We start from the raw sequence: 17,703 nt of genomic DNA on the forward strand, positions 1-17,703 counted from the left end.
GAATGCTGCCTGCTGTAGCCATGGGTGATATTGTTTTTCTTGTAGCCCCCCCCCCACCTCCTCTCCCCAGACCTCACCTTCAACCACCCCCCCCCCCCCTCTTACTCTCCCTCATGCCTCCTCCCACTCACACCTCCCTCCCCTCTCTCCTGGCCAGTCACCTCCATGTAATGATATCCAACTTCACAAGACGGGACCGCTGGGGAGAGAGAGGCTGCTTGTGTTTTTTACTGCTTTAGGCCCGTGTAACAACCTTCCCTGTCGGTGACCCCCGTCCCCCGTCCCCTCGCTCTCCCTCTCTGTGATGGGAGTCGGAACATGAGCCAGCCTCTGACCTCTGACCTTCTGAGCTCCTCCTATGAATGGTACTAAAAGTTGTTGTCAAACTGGTAAAAGTGAAAAACACTTGTCTTTGAGGATTTTGTATTGTAACGAGGGAAGCTGGATATAGAGATGGGAAGAGGATTATTTTGGATGGACTGTGTGTGTGTGTGTGTGTAAATGGTGCATTTTTGTGTGTGTGTGCGCTACTGCTGCTGGCCAGTGGGCAGGTCTGCGGAGTGTCTGGCAGGCTGCGGGGTCTCTGGGTTTCTCTGATAGCAGTTCTTCCTTTTGAAGGCCTTGAACGGTCGGTCGTACAACCGCGGTCTCGTCCAGGGTGTGATCTCAGGCCAGGGCCCTAATGAGCCAAAGCTCCAGCTGCCAGGTCCCAGGCAGAATAAAGATACGCCAGTGTGGTTGAACACACCATCAGACATGGGCCGCTGTGGGGTTTTTGATAGTTGATACTTAGCCCCCAGTGCTCTTCTTCTCCTCTGGCTTGCTTTCGTTTGCCCCCGAACGGGGGACCGCCTGATGCCGCCTCAGAGAACGAACGAAGACCACCCTTTCTCCTCCTCCTCCTCCCCAGTCGTCTCCCTTGATCTGTCTCAAAATGCCCCCCCCACCCACCACCCCTCTTCTTCTCAGCAGCTCGTCAGATCTGCGGGGCCAGATTTTTATCGCTCCCCTTGTTGCGAGTCCTGTGAGGGGGGGAAACCTTCAGGGTCTCAGTGGGATCAATTTAAAAGGGGAAGCGCTTGTCTCTCCTCCTCTCCTTTTGGCCCTCTCGGCTGATTGGGTCTGCTCACCAGGAACACACAGCGTTTGATCTCCCCCCCTCCGCCACCGCTGCTTTAAGTTTTTGTCAGAGCTTGGCTCTATTAACCCATTAAGACCGGGAACGCATACGCACGTTTTAGATTTCTTTGGGCTATTCAAAAATAGCAGATCTACAAGCTCATAGCGCGGAACTATTCTTTTTGAAAAATCGTAAAAATTTGTGCAAATCTTTTATAAACATTTTTAACTCAAATCTTTGCTTCTGGGGGTCCCTGGGACAAAATATTTTTGGATGGGAGGGGGTCCGCGGACAAATACATATTATTTTTGGGGTCCTTGACATGAAAAAAGTTTGAAAACTATTGATAAAATAGCAACATAAGTAAAAAAAATAAAAAATTGCAATTTACAAGACATTTGTAGAATCCCCAAAATTTCAGATTTGAGTAAATTTTCTTCACTTTTAAAAAAGTATATATATATTGAGATTTGCAAACATTTTCACGATTAAAACAAATAAATAGCAGATCCACAAGCTCGTAGCGCGGCACTCGGTGCCGCGCTACGAGCTTGTAGATCTGCTATTTTTTGAATAGCCTAAGAAATCTAAAAATGACACAGATGCGTTCCCGGTCTTAAAGGGTTAAAAGAAAAGGAAAAAACGCTCATCCAAAAGTGTTTTCTGTTCCACTTCCTGAGAGAAATGTGTCCCTTCCTCTCTGTACCTGTGAGGCACGTTCAGTAAACCCATCGGGTGGTACTATAATCCACAGGGTGAAGGGGAGTGAGTTCTTCCTTTTCCCTTTGAAGATGTAAGAGTAAATGCATCACTTCAGGTGGAGGTGTGTGCTGAAGAGGACGTTTTTTTGCCAGCCAGCTCGGAACAACGGTTGAGAAGTTTGCTTGGAGCTCAACGATGCATAATTCACATGCTCTGGGTCGGCCGGCCGTGCTCCCTCGCTGCAAAGAGGAGGAATGGGAGAGATGCTGCTGCCTGTGAGTGTTCCCATGCTGAGCTCTGTTTAAAAAAAAAAGAAAAAGAGTCTCTCCGCTTTTGTATGACATGAAAAAAAAAAGACCCGACAGTAGGAGGGAGTTGACTAGACGACAACTACACACAACCCACAATGGAATGTGCCCAGAAAAGATTTCCTGTAATAAAGTAAAGTTAGTTGTGTCTAGCAGTGTCTGGAGCATGGTTGTTGTAAGACTAAAACTGAATAAAGCCTAACCTAAAGCTAGTCCATTTCTAAAATTAATCTACTCACTCATAAAACTCACTAAAACTAATGAATATTTCAAAAATCTGGAGACGGTGAAGACGAACCTCTTTCCCACACGCATGAAATGCCTGTGATTTACTGGGATAATTCATTTTGGTGTCCTGTGGGAACAGGTGCTGATTTAGATTGCTGGTATATTTCGTACGGTCTGGGCCTATGCCGGTGATTTACGTTAATTATTTAGCCTGCAATATATTGGTATTCCAGTGGAAAAGGTAATAGAGGCAGGAAAGTGAGTTCAGAGTCTGTTCAGAGCGACACTTCCTAATATGCATTTCATATAATGCATTATAATTGGCTTACAACACTGTATATTTATATTCATACAAACTCCTCAATTCCTCATAATGCTATTTACCAACAATCCTAAAACGTAAATCATTTTTCAATGACTTATTCAAAGAATATTCAAAGAGACACTGAAAAGGTATTTGTAAATTAATATTGTAAAAACTAATTCAAAATGAAGATCATAATCGGAATCAGTACATATTAACTACAGAACATCAATGTGTGTGTGTGTGTGTGTGTGTGATATTTTTTTTATCTTATACTCTCTCCATTGTAAATGTATGATCTTGTGCTACATCATGAACAATCCAGCTTTCTCAGCTCATAAATTGCTTTGACGTCAAGCTCCGCATTTAGAGAACGCTACTTTTTCATAAATACTGTTTTTCATCTGATTGCTGCAAGACCAAAGTGCTTGCAAAGTGCTTCTGGAGTGGCATTAATTGGTGAATATGACCTGCTGTGGTACACGCAAGTCTAAAATTTTAGATTTTGTATGATGTATGACGAAGGTTTTTACGGTGTGTGTGTGTGAGAAAGAGAGAGTTTTCCATCTACTGGATATAGTCTTGCCTATTCATTTCGGTATAAATGGCAGTCACTCACTTTTGACCAGAAACAGTAAAAGTGTAACAAAGTTGAATAAACCACTCAAATTTCAACAGTGGGGAGGAAATCATGAGGTCTTGACTTGAGGCAATCGGATGAATAACACACAATAGTTATGATTTGGGAACGTTGTAAACGTGCCAGCCTTACTTACCCCTAACCCTCTTGGGTGCATGCAAGGTGCAACATCCAGTTGCCTTCTCTAGAGAAGGCGAAGCATGAATCAAAGTAGAACAGCCAGAAAGCTGAAAGTCCATGTTGGCTTCAGAGAGAGTCCAGGTAGACTTGGAACAGCTCTATGATGAGGGTAAAATAAAAAGCCTCGTCAATGCTTAGTAGACGAGCACGTGCTGCTGCTTTTGTTGTACTTTCTGCCTTCTATCACATCAGCTACTGACCCTTAACACAAGACTCCACACAGAGGTCCCTCAACCCTGCATCTTGGAATGATTTCCCTAGAATGGAAAGAAATCACAATGACAGTGTTTTTGAACTTGTCATACTATTTTACACTTTCTTTTACCTTGACGTAATGCCTGGTCAAACCCACACATGATTTTGTATTTATTTTTAAACAGCACAATGTGTATGCATGTTCAAACACATTGCTTTTATTACATTTTATAAATGTTTTAATTGATATTGACAGTTTGTGTGCTTTTTTGGAAACAATGAATACACTAATAGGGGGAAATAACAAAATGTCCAGTAAACATGTAAAGCTACTCCTGTGGGTAGACTTAAGACTATCATAGTGTATAGTGGTGGAGTAGTAAAAGTACCTCCAAAATTGCACTTAAGTACAGTACTTGAGTAAATGTACTTGGTTACTTTCAGTGGGTGTTTGTAGTTTGCTGTTACATGGGGATTGTGGTGTCATATAAAAGGGCTGATGAAAGAGGTGAGTCAAAGATGATTTGTCTCCTCGCAGGTCATGGGGTCAACACCACACACACTGACCCCTCTCTCTGGGGACTGTGCCAGTCACGACTTGGAATTAAAATTCCTGGGTCAATTCAGTCAAACCAGGTTAACCACTTTAACCCTATTTCACAAATAGCTCACAAGTTGTGAGTTTGTAGATCAGCTGTTTTAGCATATTTCAGAGTTGTCCTTTTTTTTATGTTAAATTATTTTGAAAATGTTTGCCTATAATGACCAAAAAAGGGGATGCCATGTTGAAAGTGGTTAAGTGACGTGTTTTTTTTTTTTTTTTCCTATTATTTTCTAGTTATAGGGAATTAAAACAGAATGCAGAGTTTAGTTGTTTAACTGGCTGGGTGGAATCGAGAACCCAGCCTTTCCGGATGCGTTTTCACCCAACGAAGCTGACGGAGATAAAACATTGAAATGTTTACATGAAGTTTAGACCTGATGGGTGTGTTGCTGCGAGGCAAAGCGCCGTTATTTTCAGCTCCTCTCAAGTCCCCTGTTGATGACATCACCAGTGTAGCGCTGCACTAATTGCGGTTTAATGGTAGGCTAGAGAGTGGAGGGCTGTAATTTCCCCCGCCCCTGCCCCGGAATAGAGACGACAGCTTTTCATGTGGTCTGGTCTAATTTGGGATGGAGGCGTGCAGCTGCGGGACACCTTGCACTTTTGTCCTTCTCATTCTGCCCTAAGATTAAAAGAGAGAACCTGTGAAATGAAGCTTGTTCGTTAAGTCAAAAGGCTACGTGAGGCTTGCTCAGGTTTACGATCAACTGTAATGTTGTAGGTTATTTTTATTGGGAGTGCCCTGGTGCCTCAGCCAGTCCGTGAGTCGACCGTGTTGACGACGGCAACGTCCCGCGTTCGCTTCCCCACCCATCAGGACCTGTTAACATGTCACCCATCCCACATGTCTGTCTCTCTTCACTGTCTTCTTGTAAATCAAGCAGAATCAAGTTGTTTTTTTTGTGCAGGCTCTCAACATTGCAGTTACAGGAAGAGTTTAACTCATTCAGTGCCAATGAAAAAAAAAAAAAAAGCGAACTGTGCCAGCAATTTTTCAATTTTCTTATACCTTTTTCAAGTAGTCACAGAATATTTATCTCCAGTATAATCGATCCCCTGATAGGTGCTAATCACTGAGGGTTGCACTGTGTGGTTTCACAAATGACAACGAGGTCATTGGACCTTGTTGACATTAATTGTCTGCCTTTTGAAAATAAATACATATAAAATAATAAGTTAAACAAGAAGTGAATGGAGCAGCAAATCTTCAAATGATGATATCTTGGGTTCTGAACGTTTTTTTTTCAAAAACACGTCAAACACGCCATTGCCACATTGCGGTAAAACACGTGAAACACGTCAATGGCACTCAATGAGTAATAGGGAAGGGAGAATAGAGGAACAAAGAATACAGTGAAATAACAGGAAGGCAAAGTCAAATCAAATGTATATCCAATATTCATTAGGTGCATGATTTAAAAAAAAGCATTGGATAGATGGCACTGTGGAAAGCAGAAATGCTACTTGTGCTTGTGGAACACATCCAGCACCAGCAGATTAAAAAATTTAGAAATACAGTTTCATATGCAAAGTAACATTGTAAGAAAATGAAAAAACGGAGCATCAGGTATAGAAATCACATCAAATAGAAGCAGGTATAAAAATACCGGTTTCATGTGCATCAAGAAGAAATCTTGGAAACCTCCAGTAATGCCTTTATTAAAACAGAACAGTTGAACCTAGAGCATGCCGAATCGATTGACTTTGAACTAAAGCTCTGGCGATATCCTTGTTTCCTCCCAACTGCTTCTTAAAGCAAAACCAACAAATATCTAAAGCAAGAGGGAAGAAAGGAACCCATTTTCCCGGACACCTCTCCGCCTTTTGGAAATGTAATCATTTTGAATGTGAAACAACATATGTCATTCCCAGCCTACGGGGATGGGGAGGCTGTAGAGTTTATATACCGTAGGTGGAGGCTGTAGTATGCAGAATGGCATTTGGTGCGTCATTATGAATGTATGTCCAGCGAGGCAGGGCATAATGACATTCATCATCCACCCAGGCAAACGCACGCACGGGCACGCGCACACACGTTCACGTACGCACACATGCATTTACAGATACGTGCGAACATACTGTAGCATAGCAAACTACCTGCCTGTTCTTTATCCCATCTGCTATATCGAGGCCTGTATAAACAGCAGGTCTGTTTGAAGTGGAAAGCTTTAATCACAAGTGTAATCATTTACATTGCTGGCTGGTTACTGGGCCTGATAGAGAGGAGACCGTGGCAGTGCAGTGACTCTCTGACCATGGGAATGTTGAAGGTCTGGAGAGATCAGCCTGATATAGCCTAGCAATGGACTGGACGATGGGTGAAGGATTACTGAGGCAGAAATTAATTTGGCTATTACTACTGGCATGTGTCGTTTTATTAGCTTTGCTGCTGCTGTTTAAACAAGTGGTTCCCAAGCATTTTCATGTCTAGGACCCTCAAAAACTGTATTTGGCCGCGGACCCCCATTAGAAAAGATTTTGTGACTCCCAAAAGGGAAGCTTTGTCAACAGTCGATCTACAAGCTCACAACATGTCACATCACAGCACATTGTGAGCTTATCAGATCGTCTGTTTTTGAAAAGCTAAAAAATAAAATGGTGCCTAAGTGCCGGGGACTCCCTGGAATCCCCTCGAGGACCGCTGGGAACTTCCGAGACCCAGTAGTTTAAACAAACAATGTATCGCGGGTTCCGTGTTTCATAATGTCACAGTTGTAGCCTCTGTGAGAACCCGAGAAGGCTGTTCTTAGCTATCACAGACAGTGGAGCGAGAATGAGCTCAAGAGCCGATTCACATTCTGTACTACCGCCTCTGTACCGCAGCACTAACACCTCAGGGTGTTATTTGGAAATGAAAGAGTGTTTTGTGATCGACTCCTAACTACACACACACATACACACATACCACACACACACACACACAGGTTTCATTGTATTAGTCTGATCTAGCGGGCCAGGGCCAAAGCCTGTTAAATCCAATTCAAACTGTAGAAGTGGGTAACGAGCAGCATCACATCTGACAAAGACCCCCCACTGTGAGGCTAAGAGAAATGGAACAGAACTCAGGTCAGCCTCGGGGTGATCCAAGGACTTTCTGTTGACTGTCTGTCTACTTTGTTTTGTTTTTTTCCCCCCTCTGGCTGCTTGTAAGTCCAGTCCTAGATGTTGTGCTCGCTAGCATCCATTTGCCTGCAATCAAACTAGGGTGCATATTTCTCATGAAATTTGAATCTTGATCTTGATTCTTGAGAAAAATTCACACTAGTTATGTTTGCCAGTAAATGGATGCTAGCTAAAATTCTAGAACCCTTAATGGCATAAAATCGAGCGATACTGTATAGGAGTCTTTTTTTTCTTTTTTTTTTTAGGAAAAATTCTGATATATTGCAGATTTGTAGCCCAAGACTTGGGCTTGTACTGAAGAGTACAGAGAGTAGTTGACAATATGAATTAAAAGTCATCACCATATTTACTGTTTGTCAGTTTGTCTTGTTATTGTTTAGTTTCTTGAATATTCATTAACCACTTAAGCCCTATATACGGTACTTTGTCGTATGACAAGTAGTGAGTGAAAATAGCCTGATGTGAGTTTTTAGATCTGCTATTTTCAAAATGTTTGAATTCTCCCCTGTCAGTCCGTCTGTGTGTGTGAGTCAGTCTGTGAGCAGCTAATCTCCGGCAACGTTGGACAGATGGGCGTGAAAGTACTGTAGGTTAAGAAGAATCTCTGCCCCAAATGTTTCAAATTGGCCTCATGGTGGTGCTATTACAGCCAGGCCATTTCACGCTTTGGCTTATAACGCTTGAACCTAGAACTTTATTTCCCTGGATTGATTCCTTGGATCATGTCGCAACTCCCTATATAAGCCCCGGCCATTTGTGCCAGACTAGATTTTTGCCATTTTGGGTTTTCTTCAAAACACATTTTTGGCTACTACTACAGATTTTGTCCAAAACTCACACAAATCAGTACTCACTATCTCTGGGGTCATGTGATCATGTGATCAAGATGTATCAGTCAGATTTTTCAGATTCCATTCCAATTGGCTATGACTGCCTTCCAAATTTCACGGGCCTGGGTAGGCAACCCGGCCAAGTGGAGACCTGTGCTCCAAGGAGCACGCTTATCAGTTGTTGTCTCTGCCGTAAGGCATGGCGAGAGAGTATGTTTTGCACCCTGTCCGTCCGTCTGTCTGTCCGTCTGACCGTCCGTCTGTGACCAGCTAATCTCTGGCTCCGTTGGCTTGATCACAGTGAAACTGTGCACACACACTCCCTGGATGCCAATTCAAAACCTCTGCCCCAAATTTTTTACATGGGCCTGTTATAGCGCCACCAGGAGGCCACTTTTTGCAAAACACATTTTTTTGACAGTACTCCTATAGATTTTGTCCAAACGTCACGCGAATCGGTACACAGTATCTCTATAGTCATTAAACAAAACTGGTCTTTCAGATTTTTCATATTCCATCCTGATTGGCTAAAAATGTCTTCCAAAGTTTGCAGGAGTGCTCCGTTTTGAACAAAATGCCTCAAATTATGAACACAGCATGCAATTTCCGTGACATTTTGCACGCACATTCTCACTAGGCAGAGGAAGAAATGCCACTTGAACATTTTCAAATCAGCCTCATGGTGGCGCTATTACAGACCGATTCGTATTTTTATCTATAACTGCACCGATATGTGTACAACTTTGTATGCACACTTCCTAGAGGCCAGGGAAAAACCTTTGCCCTGCATTTTTCACATCTGCCTTTTGTAGCGCCACCAGGAGGCCAACTTATATAAAACACATTTTTGGATATTACTCCTTCAGATTTTATCCAAATTTCACGCAAATCGGTACACATGCTCTCTATAGTCATGTGATCAAGACAGATCTGTTAGATTTTTCATATTCCATCCTCAGTGGATGGAATATAGATTGACATTGACAGTTTGCAGGAGTGGCCCGTTTTGAACAAAATGTTGCAAATCATGAACGCAGCGTCCGATTGCGGTGAAACTTCGCACGCACATTCGCACTGCGTTGAGGAACAAATGCCACCCTTTTAACATTGGCCTGTTATAGCGCCACCAGGAGGTCTAATATAGCTAAATTGAACAAAATGCCTCAAATCATAAATGCAGTGGCCGATTGCCGTGCAAGGCCTAAGAAGAAATGGCACCCTTTTCACATTGGCCTATTGTAGCGCAACCAGGAGACCACAACCTACCTGACCTGGCGGAGTTTTCTAGTTTGTTCTAATTTTTTTTTTTTTATACAAAAAAAGGTTTTAAAAAAATCTTTTGAACACCAGGGTTAATATTGTTATGTATTGTATGCTTTCATACCTTCACAATATGTTTGTCTATACATTGTGTAGGCTATATACCAATATATTTCCATACAGAATTTCTTTACTAATAAGATAAGAAATATAATGTAACTTGGTCTATTGCCCAGAAGTGCTGTTACTGTATAAATGTAGTTAGGCTATTATCTGCAGTGTCGCACTGGATGAATGTCAGCTTTATCCTGCCAAGAACACCGCATGAAAATGTTTGCTGATCAGCAGTGTTGTGCGATTGGCCTTGAGGTTAATATCTAGAAGTGTATTTTTGTTGAGGATAAGCATTTTTCTACGTGTTCCCATCCTGGTTCATTAGAGCCAGGTTGTTGGGAGTGGATGATTCACTGTGTTGTGGAAATGTGGAGCTCTGCAGACAGCAGAAGAAAAAAAGCCCACAGCCAACAGCATTCCAGAATCGCGTGTTCTAGACTCTTCGTTTCTAAATAATTTATCCAGACAACTAGAATGATTATTCTATGAATATGCACCGAGCGCTGGCTCTCTCTCTGTCTTTTATTGCTCAATCTCTTACTTTCTTTCTCTTGCTTTCTTTGTCTTTCTGTGTATGGACATGTACTGTAGGTAGGTAGATAGGTGTGTGTCTGCGTGTGTGCATTTGTGCATGTTAGCCCATTAAGACCTGAGGCGATTCTTAAAAATGTTTTCTAAATCCTAAAGGTCCTTACACACCGGGCGATTTTTTTCATGCGAATAATAGTTTTTTTTAAAAAACCTTATAAAGTCAATGCAAGCTTCCACACCAGTTTCGCGGAGCGAAAAAAGCGTCTTTTAATTATTCGGAACGAGTCCGAATTTTGCGTATATTCGCATATTCGCCGGTGTGTAACCGCCTTAACAGTTTTTTGAAAAAAATCTGGAAAATATTTTTTCACGATTTTTCAAAAATAGCAGATCTACAAGCTCGTAGCGCGGCACTCGGTGCCGCGCTATGAGCTTGTATATCTGCTATTTTTGAATAGCCAAAGAAATCTAAAGTGACACGGATGCGTTCCAGGTATTAATGGGTTAGAGTGGGAACCTGTGTGTGTGCGCATGTGAGATTAGGCGTGTGTGTGTGTGTGTGTGTGTGCGTGCGTGCGTGCGCACGTGTATGTGTACGTGCGCGCGCGCAGCTCTTTCCCCCCACCTGAAACAAAGGAGGTGTCAGAGTGAATTAGCCCCCCTACCTGACTGAGCAGCCAGAGAGCTTAGGGATGCACCGCTGGTTGTGCTGACTCGCATATGAAGCATAGTGTCTGCTTTTTCCTCTGCTACGCTTTTCCCTCCTTTTGTCCCCCTCGCACCCCCCCCCCCCCCCACCCCATCCCATCCCTGCATCCCCACACCTTCCCCTGCATCCCCACTCCTGGGGTGCTCTAACAAGGTTGCTGGAAGAGGATAAGGCGTGTTAAATGAATAATTTACACAGAAGAGCGCTCCTTATTTATTTATTTAATACAGTGGGATATGACTGAGTGGGCAGCCTGCGTCCCCCCAAACGCCCAGATGTCGTTAGCTAAACGAGCCCCTGCTCCGTTTAATGGAAGGCCAAAGTGACAGGCATTTAGAAGAAGGGGGAGAGAAAGTGTGTGTGTGTGTGTGCGCGCGCTTGTGAAACAGGTCATGCATAGCTGTCACTAGTGTGTGAAACATGTAGGCGTCTAGCGTGCTTTGTCACTGTGCCGTGTTGCCAGTTATACCGCGACACACGGAGGCAGCGGGCAAGCCATTTAATGCATGTTCTGCTGTTGCATTCAATGTAAACAGCCCTGGATAAAGAGCAGCTACACGAATGACGAACGTCCGCATAAGAAACACGGGGGTCTGGTTTCTTGCTACTCAAATAAAATTGTCTTCATGTGCCATTTCTGATAATTCATTTTGGTGTTTCTCACGTTTCCAGGGGAGAGCGGAGAGGGGGGGACAGGACCACACCCCCGGCACCGCCCCAAAAGAGGAGGAGGCACCCCCAAGGGAGGCGCTAAGGAGCAAGGAACCATCCAATCGGTAAACATTTTTGTAATACTTACTCATTTGAATTTATGACCCAGTGCAAACAGCTGGCGTTATCGCAAGGCCGTGCACTTTACAGCAGAGCTCAAAAACCTGATTATCCACCATACTAAAAACCAGATTATCTGCCGTACTAAAAAACTGATTATCTACCATACTAAAAGTCCAAGCTGAAATCGATGTGTATTATATGAAAATAATGCATATATTTCAAGGCAGTACTCCTAATTACTAAGTACCTACTAAATAAGTGCTTAGAACTTACTTTGTAACCTAAAATTCTAAGAGTGTTCGTCTCAACAGTCCATCTTTCATCTGATCGTGAACTAACGCTACAAGATCAACCCTAGTCTTTTCTATCATTTCGAGTCTGAATGAAAATAAATTAATTACCCACTAATCCAGTTTAAAACAATCCTAGTTTCGATGCTACGGTCACCTTTCTCCTGTAAATAAAGTGTCTGCTTCTGTCAGGCAGGCTTTTATTTCATTATAGAAGTCTTCTTGAAATAACCTTATTTAAATAACTAAATGTTAATGTGTTTGCGCAAAGGAGATGTAGTGCATGCCAGCGCTGTTAAACGAGGTGAAAGGAGCTGAGTGGCAAAGTGATGACTTCTTTTCTTGCTCTCATCTTCTAACTCATAACTCGTATAAAATCTAATCTCAATGACCATCTAGTTACTGAATTTGGTCACAAACATGAACCCTGGAAGTGGTTCAAGGTTCAACTTTATTAATGTCCCAAAAGGGCAAATAGGTTTACAGCAAGAGTTAGCAAAACATATTACATACATTAAACATATCTCTCGCTGCCGGTCGCAGCGTGCGCATGCGCCCTGTTTCCCTCATTGCAAGAATTGGGGGGGGGGGGGGGGTGAAATGGGCGAGAATGAACCAACCACTCCACTCTTCTCTTTCCCCTCCTGTTGACAGAGGCAGCCCTCGTCGGCAGGAGCCATACAGTTCCTCTGTGTGTGTGTGTGTGTGTGTGTGTCTCTCTCTCCCAGGAGAACGAAATCCCACAGCTCACATTGACCTCATTATAAAAATAGCTCATCTATCCAGCCATCACATTTTCCCTGTATTCTCCTGTCTCTCCTCTCCTTCTTCAACTCATCACTCTCCTCTCTCTCTCTCTCTATCAGTGTTTGCACTGGTCTTAGTGTGAGATTAAAAGCTTATGTAAGCCTTTGTAACTGTAAGGTTCTCCCATGCACCTGTCGTTACTAATCAAGTCGTAATCTGGGATTGTAAGATGTCATCGTTTAATCAGAAGGAGTAGTCTCTCTAGCCAGCTGATCTGTTAACCACATGAACCCTAGCGTCCCTATTCTGGGCCGAACATTCGGTGAAAATAGCTGATCGATCTGTATTTGGTGTAGAGGGGAAAAAAAGGAGGGGGCCTAGTATAGACCCCTGGGGGACTCCAGTCAACTAAACAGGGTTTAACATTGTCTCTTGACTTCCAAGCTTTTTGCAGAGTCAGAAACAAGGCAGGTTGTTGTTGCCAGCAATACCTGCCCTCTGTCCGCGGGGCTTCTTCTCACCTCGTAACAAGTTCAGCGCATCGTTAATGTCCCTTCCACCAGCAGAAGTCAGGTCCTCCATTAGAGTGAGCAGGGATGGTGTCTGGTTATTTTAACAGCAACATCAGTGAAGGTAACTACAGTCATTATAGCGTGGCACTGTCTTTGATCCTGCCAAGACAATGTTTCCCTGGGACTATAAGCGGCCATCAAAGACACTCCAGCACAGCGACTGTCAAACAATGTACTGAGGCACACTGGTGTGTCGTGACCCGTGACACAAGTCCAGGTGTGAATTAATTTGTCCATTAATTTCCTAATAGACACATTCTTACTCTCCCAAAATCCACAAGCTGTTGCGATGTGACGCTTTGTGAGTTTGTTGTTTGGCTATTTTTGCTATGAACACGGGTGCGCTTTGAGATGTTGAGTTGCCCATTGCTGAGCCTAAGGCACAAAAAGTTTGAAAACCACTGGTCTCACAGCTGGTCAATTTTACTGGACTCTACGTTGCCTTGGCTGTACCAAGACAGAGATCGTGCCTGGGAGTTAACCTCTACTCTCATCTGTATGGATAAGAGTTGTACTGTGTGGCCAGTCATGTGTGAGTTGCTATGAACTGGGTTCCTGTAAGGGCAGAAAGAATCCTGCTTTTTCTGGACACACTAAACCGAAGTGTATCACACACACACACACACACACACACACACACACACACACACACACACACACACACACACACACACACACACACACACACACACACACACACACACACACAGTGGTGTAAAGTAATTTAAGTACATTTACTCAAGTACTGTACTTAATTACAGTTTAGAGGTACTTTTACCTTACTGGAGTATTTCCAATTGCTATACTTTTACTTGTTCTCCACTACATCTCAGAGGCAAATATTGTACTTTTACTCCACTACTAGTTACTAGTTACTTTGCGGATATAAATTATTACATTATAAAACATACATTAGCCACTTCAGCCCTATTTTATACCTAGGCTATTTGAAAATAGCCGATCTACAAGCTCACAACGCGTCGCATCACTGAGCTTGTAGATCGGCTATTTTCAAACATTTTAGTACTTTTACTTTTGGTACATTTTGATACCAATACTTTTGTACTTTTACTCAAGTAAATTTTGAATTCGGGACTTTTACTTGTAACAGAGTACTTCTACATTGCAGTACATTTGAGTACTTTTTCCACGACTCTGCGCGCACACACACACACACACACCTCCAGCTACTTTAAGCTCGACACCTTCTTTGCTGTCATGAAAGTATCCACAGCTGTCAGAATTTACAGTGACAGTGTCAGGTTTTAACTTGCGACCAGGTTTGAGTGCATCTGCCCCCCCCCCCCCATCCCCCCATCCCCCTCCCCACTCGCCCCAGACTTTTCCTCTCCACTTAATGTAATGTTCCCCCCTCACATAGCCGGCAGCATACCCACCTTGGAAAAGGCCACTTTATGCTAAAATAAAAAAGCATAGCTGCTCGGCGTTGACCTGCTTTTATAAACCCAAGCTCACCTCAGCAGGAGGAGAACGGGTGGGATCATCTGCATAATCTTTTGATCTCGCACACGGGGTCTCAAGGAGCCAGCCGTCATTAACCCCTTAAGACCGGGAACGCATCTGTGTAACCACTTAATCCACATTTTATACTTTTGGCTATTCAAAAATAGCAGCTCTACAAGCTCGTAGCGCGGCACCGAGTGCCGCGCTACGAGCTTGTGGATCTGCTATTTTAGAAAAATCTTGACCATTTGTGCAACTATTTGATATATATATATATTTTAAAGGGAACATTTGGAACTCAAATCTTCGCTTCTGGGGGGTCCCTGGAACCCAATATTTTGAGATGGGTGTCGGTGGACAAATACATATAATTTTGGGGGTCCTTGACGTGAAAAAGTTTACGAACCACTGATATTAAAGCAACATACGTTTTTCAGAAAACTGTCAAGATTTAGAAGACATTTGTAAAATCCCCAGAAGCAAAGATTTGAGTTACCAATGTTTGCTTTAAAAAAAATGTAAAGCCAAAAGAAATCTAAAAACGACACAGATTCGTCTCCGGTCTAAATGGTTTAAGGAAGCGCGCACGACAATCCCTCACACGGCGTGGGCCGAGAGCTCGGCCCCCGGTGCCCCCCTATATCTTCCCCGCATCTCAAACACAAGCCCCCTTCAAAGTTCCCCCCCACCTGCCCCGCCCGCTCTCGCTTATACTGCCCTTCGCTTCAAAGCGAACCCTTGGTTCGGGCTTGAAAGCCGAAAAACCGCTCCGTCCTTCAACCGATTTGTGTGTGTTTGTGTGCGTTCTGTGTGTGTGATGTGTTGCCCTTGGGGTGGGTTATAGCTCTCTACCTCCCCACCCCATCTCTTCTCCTCCCCTCTTCTCTCACCCCACCCTCTTCTGTTTACGTGTCTCTGGGCCCGTCATGTCCCTGAACCTGCTCTAATTAGCATCGCATCACTGTTTATTTATCCAGGTACCGACAGAGAAGAGGGGGGAGGGAGGGAGGGGTGGATAAAGGAGAGGCAACAAAGCGGAGCAGGATAGAGGAAAAAGAGACAGAAAGACAAGAGACGTGGGGAGGGGGGTGGTGTGGGTTTGATGATCTGATGAATTTTCAGTGAGAGGAGGATGGAGAGAGAAATAAAGACGTTCTCAAAAAGAGAGGCAGAGCGGGAGAAATGATTCAGAGATAATCAAAGAGTTGGGGGAGAGAGAGAGAGAGAGAGAGATGCAGGGAGGTAGTTAAGACATGATGCAGAAAGTCAGCAAAGTGCAAAAGAGGGAGAACTTTCCCTCCTCTCTCCCTCTCTCTCTCTCTCTCTCTCTCCACGTCTCGTCTCTCTGCATTTTTCATCTGAGACACACGGAGAGCGCCTAAAATTAGAAAGCCGACAGTTTCCTTTCCCCTTCTTGCGGGGCCTCGTTTAATGAGTTCTCCCATCATGATGAGTGATCATTAAAGGTACCGTAGGAACTGGGAACACAGGTGTTTTCATGGTGTCCCACTCAAGGTTTAGTCACTGGTATCACCCCTTCCCCCCAACGATGCTTCCCATGATTAACATACTCCGTGATCTAACGCCACTTGGAGGGTTGTGTTAGTGCGTGTGAGTTTGCTGAACGTACGAGCATATCACTTTGTAAATCCTACGTGCCTTGTCAGGAATATGGAAAAACAAAGGATAGAGTGAGGTGTAGTAGAGGTGGACGCACCAAGAGAACATTTTAACAGGCCCCCTGGAGTGGCCAGGTGATTAAAGTTTAAGCTTGAGCGTACTGTGCTGTATGCCATCATCACACGTCCCTGTACTTCATGTCATACCAACCAGTCTGTTTTCATCCAGTAAGTAAGTAGGTCGAAGTCGCGTGTTGCCGGTATCAGCCGAGCAACGAGGGCGCTAGACCAGGGAGATGGATCGCTGAGGTGAGGCACTACACCTACTGTCCCAGTACTTACCGCATGCAGTGGTGGAGAAAGTACTCACATTTGTTACTTAAGTAAAAGTATCAATACTGCAATGTAGAAATACTCTTGTTACAAGTAAAAGTCCGGAATTCAAAATTGACTTGAGTACAAAAAGTATTGGTATCAAAATGTACTTAAAAGTCCAAAAGTTAAATTACTCATTATGCAGAATGTCCCAAGTTTTCATAAGTTTTCAAAATGTATAAAAGCGACGCATTGTGAGCTTGTAGATCGGCTATTTTCAAATGGCCGAAATGTACAGTATACTTACTAATAATCTGATTGCCAGGTAGTGTTGTAGGAATTACGGTAATCAAACGTGTTGTTTTGGTCGGGAGAGTTGGACCTATGGCTTGCAGAGACGGCCTGTTTGAGACGAGTTGACCTGCTATAGACAGCGTTTAATAAAACACCATTATTGGAGTAATTAAACCTCCGTCGTCTTTTACAGGGGGAGTTACGTCACAGCACGGAACTCAATGAACTCAATGCCAGCATGGAAAACTGACTTTAGTGTTAAAGAAAAATGTTACGTCTTGTATTTGGGAATATTATGCATTTTACCCAGTTGCCAAATGTGAAACATAAAAATTATCGATGTAATATCAATGTTTCCTCTATAGCGCAACATGTTTGCAACTGAGTTCTACCTGCGGTAACTTTTATTAAGCATTCTGTGAACATATTTTCCATGTCTTGTGCATTGGTCTTGTGGCGCAAGTTTGCACCGTTTGCGCAGTGAAAGTGATATGCGTAGTCAGCAATAAAAAAAATCCTCTTCATCCCATCTGCGTCCCAGGTGAGATTCATCCCTGTCCGTCTGTCTGTATAGCTGTCTGAAGCTTATGTCGTACTATTAGTAGGCCGAGATCTCGCTGTCGTATTGCTTGTGCATGTTGCAGGCAGGCCAAGGAACTCAATTCCATCATATTTTTCAAATAAGGCAACGACAACTATGTCATTTTTGTGAATGAATAATCTCAGACTGTTAAGACTATGACGTTGTGTGCTTCTTTAAGTTCTCACTTCGTGTTTTCT

The 17,703-nt window shown here is 43.4% G+C and overlaps 1 protein-coding gene across 3 annotated transcripts in view; it reads left to right on the plus strand.

Annotated features, from left to right (window-relative positions):
* The window catches only part of znf438 (zinc finger protein 438), a 65,009-nt gene that overhangs the window by 22,115 nt on the left and 25,191 nt on the right, over nt 1–17,703 (plus strand). For all 3 annotated transcript variants that reach the window (XM_080418411.1, XM_080418410.1, XM_080418412.1), the window contains exon 2: nt 11,521–11,624. The gene's annotated coding sequence lies outside the window, so the exon portion shown is untranslated. The remainder of the gene's footprint in view (nt 1–11,520; nt 11,625–17,703) is intronic.

Source organism: Gymnoscopelus braueri (genome assembly GCF_963280865.1).
Source record: "Gymnoscopelus braueri genome assembly, chromosome: 21".
Taxonomy (NCBI): domain Eukaryota; kingdom Metazoa; phylum Chordata; class Actinopteri; order Myctophiformes; family Myctophidae; genus Gymnoscopelus; species Gymnoscopelus braueri.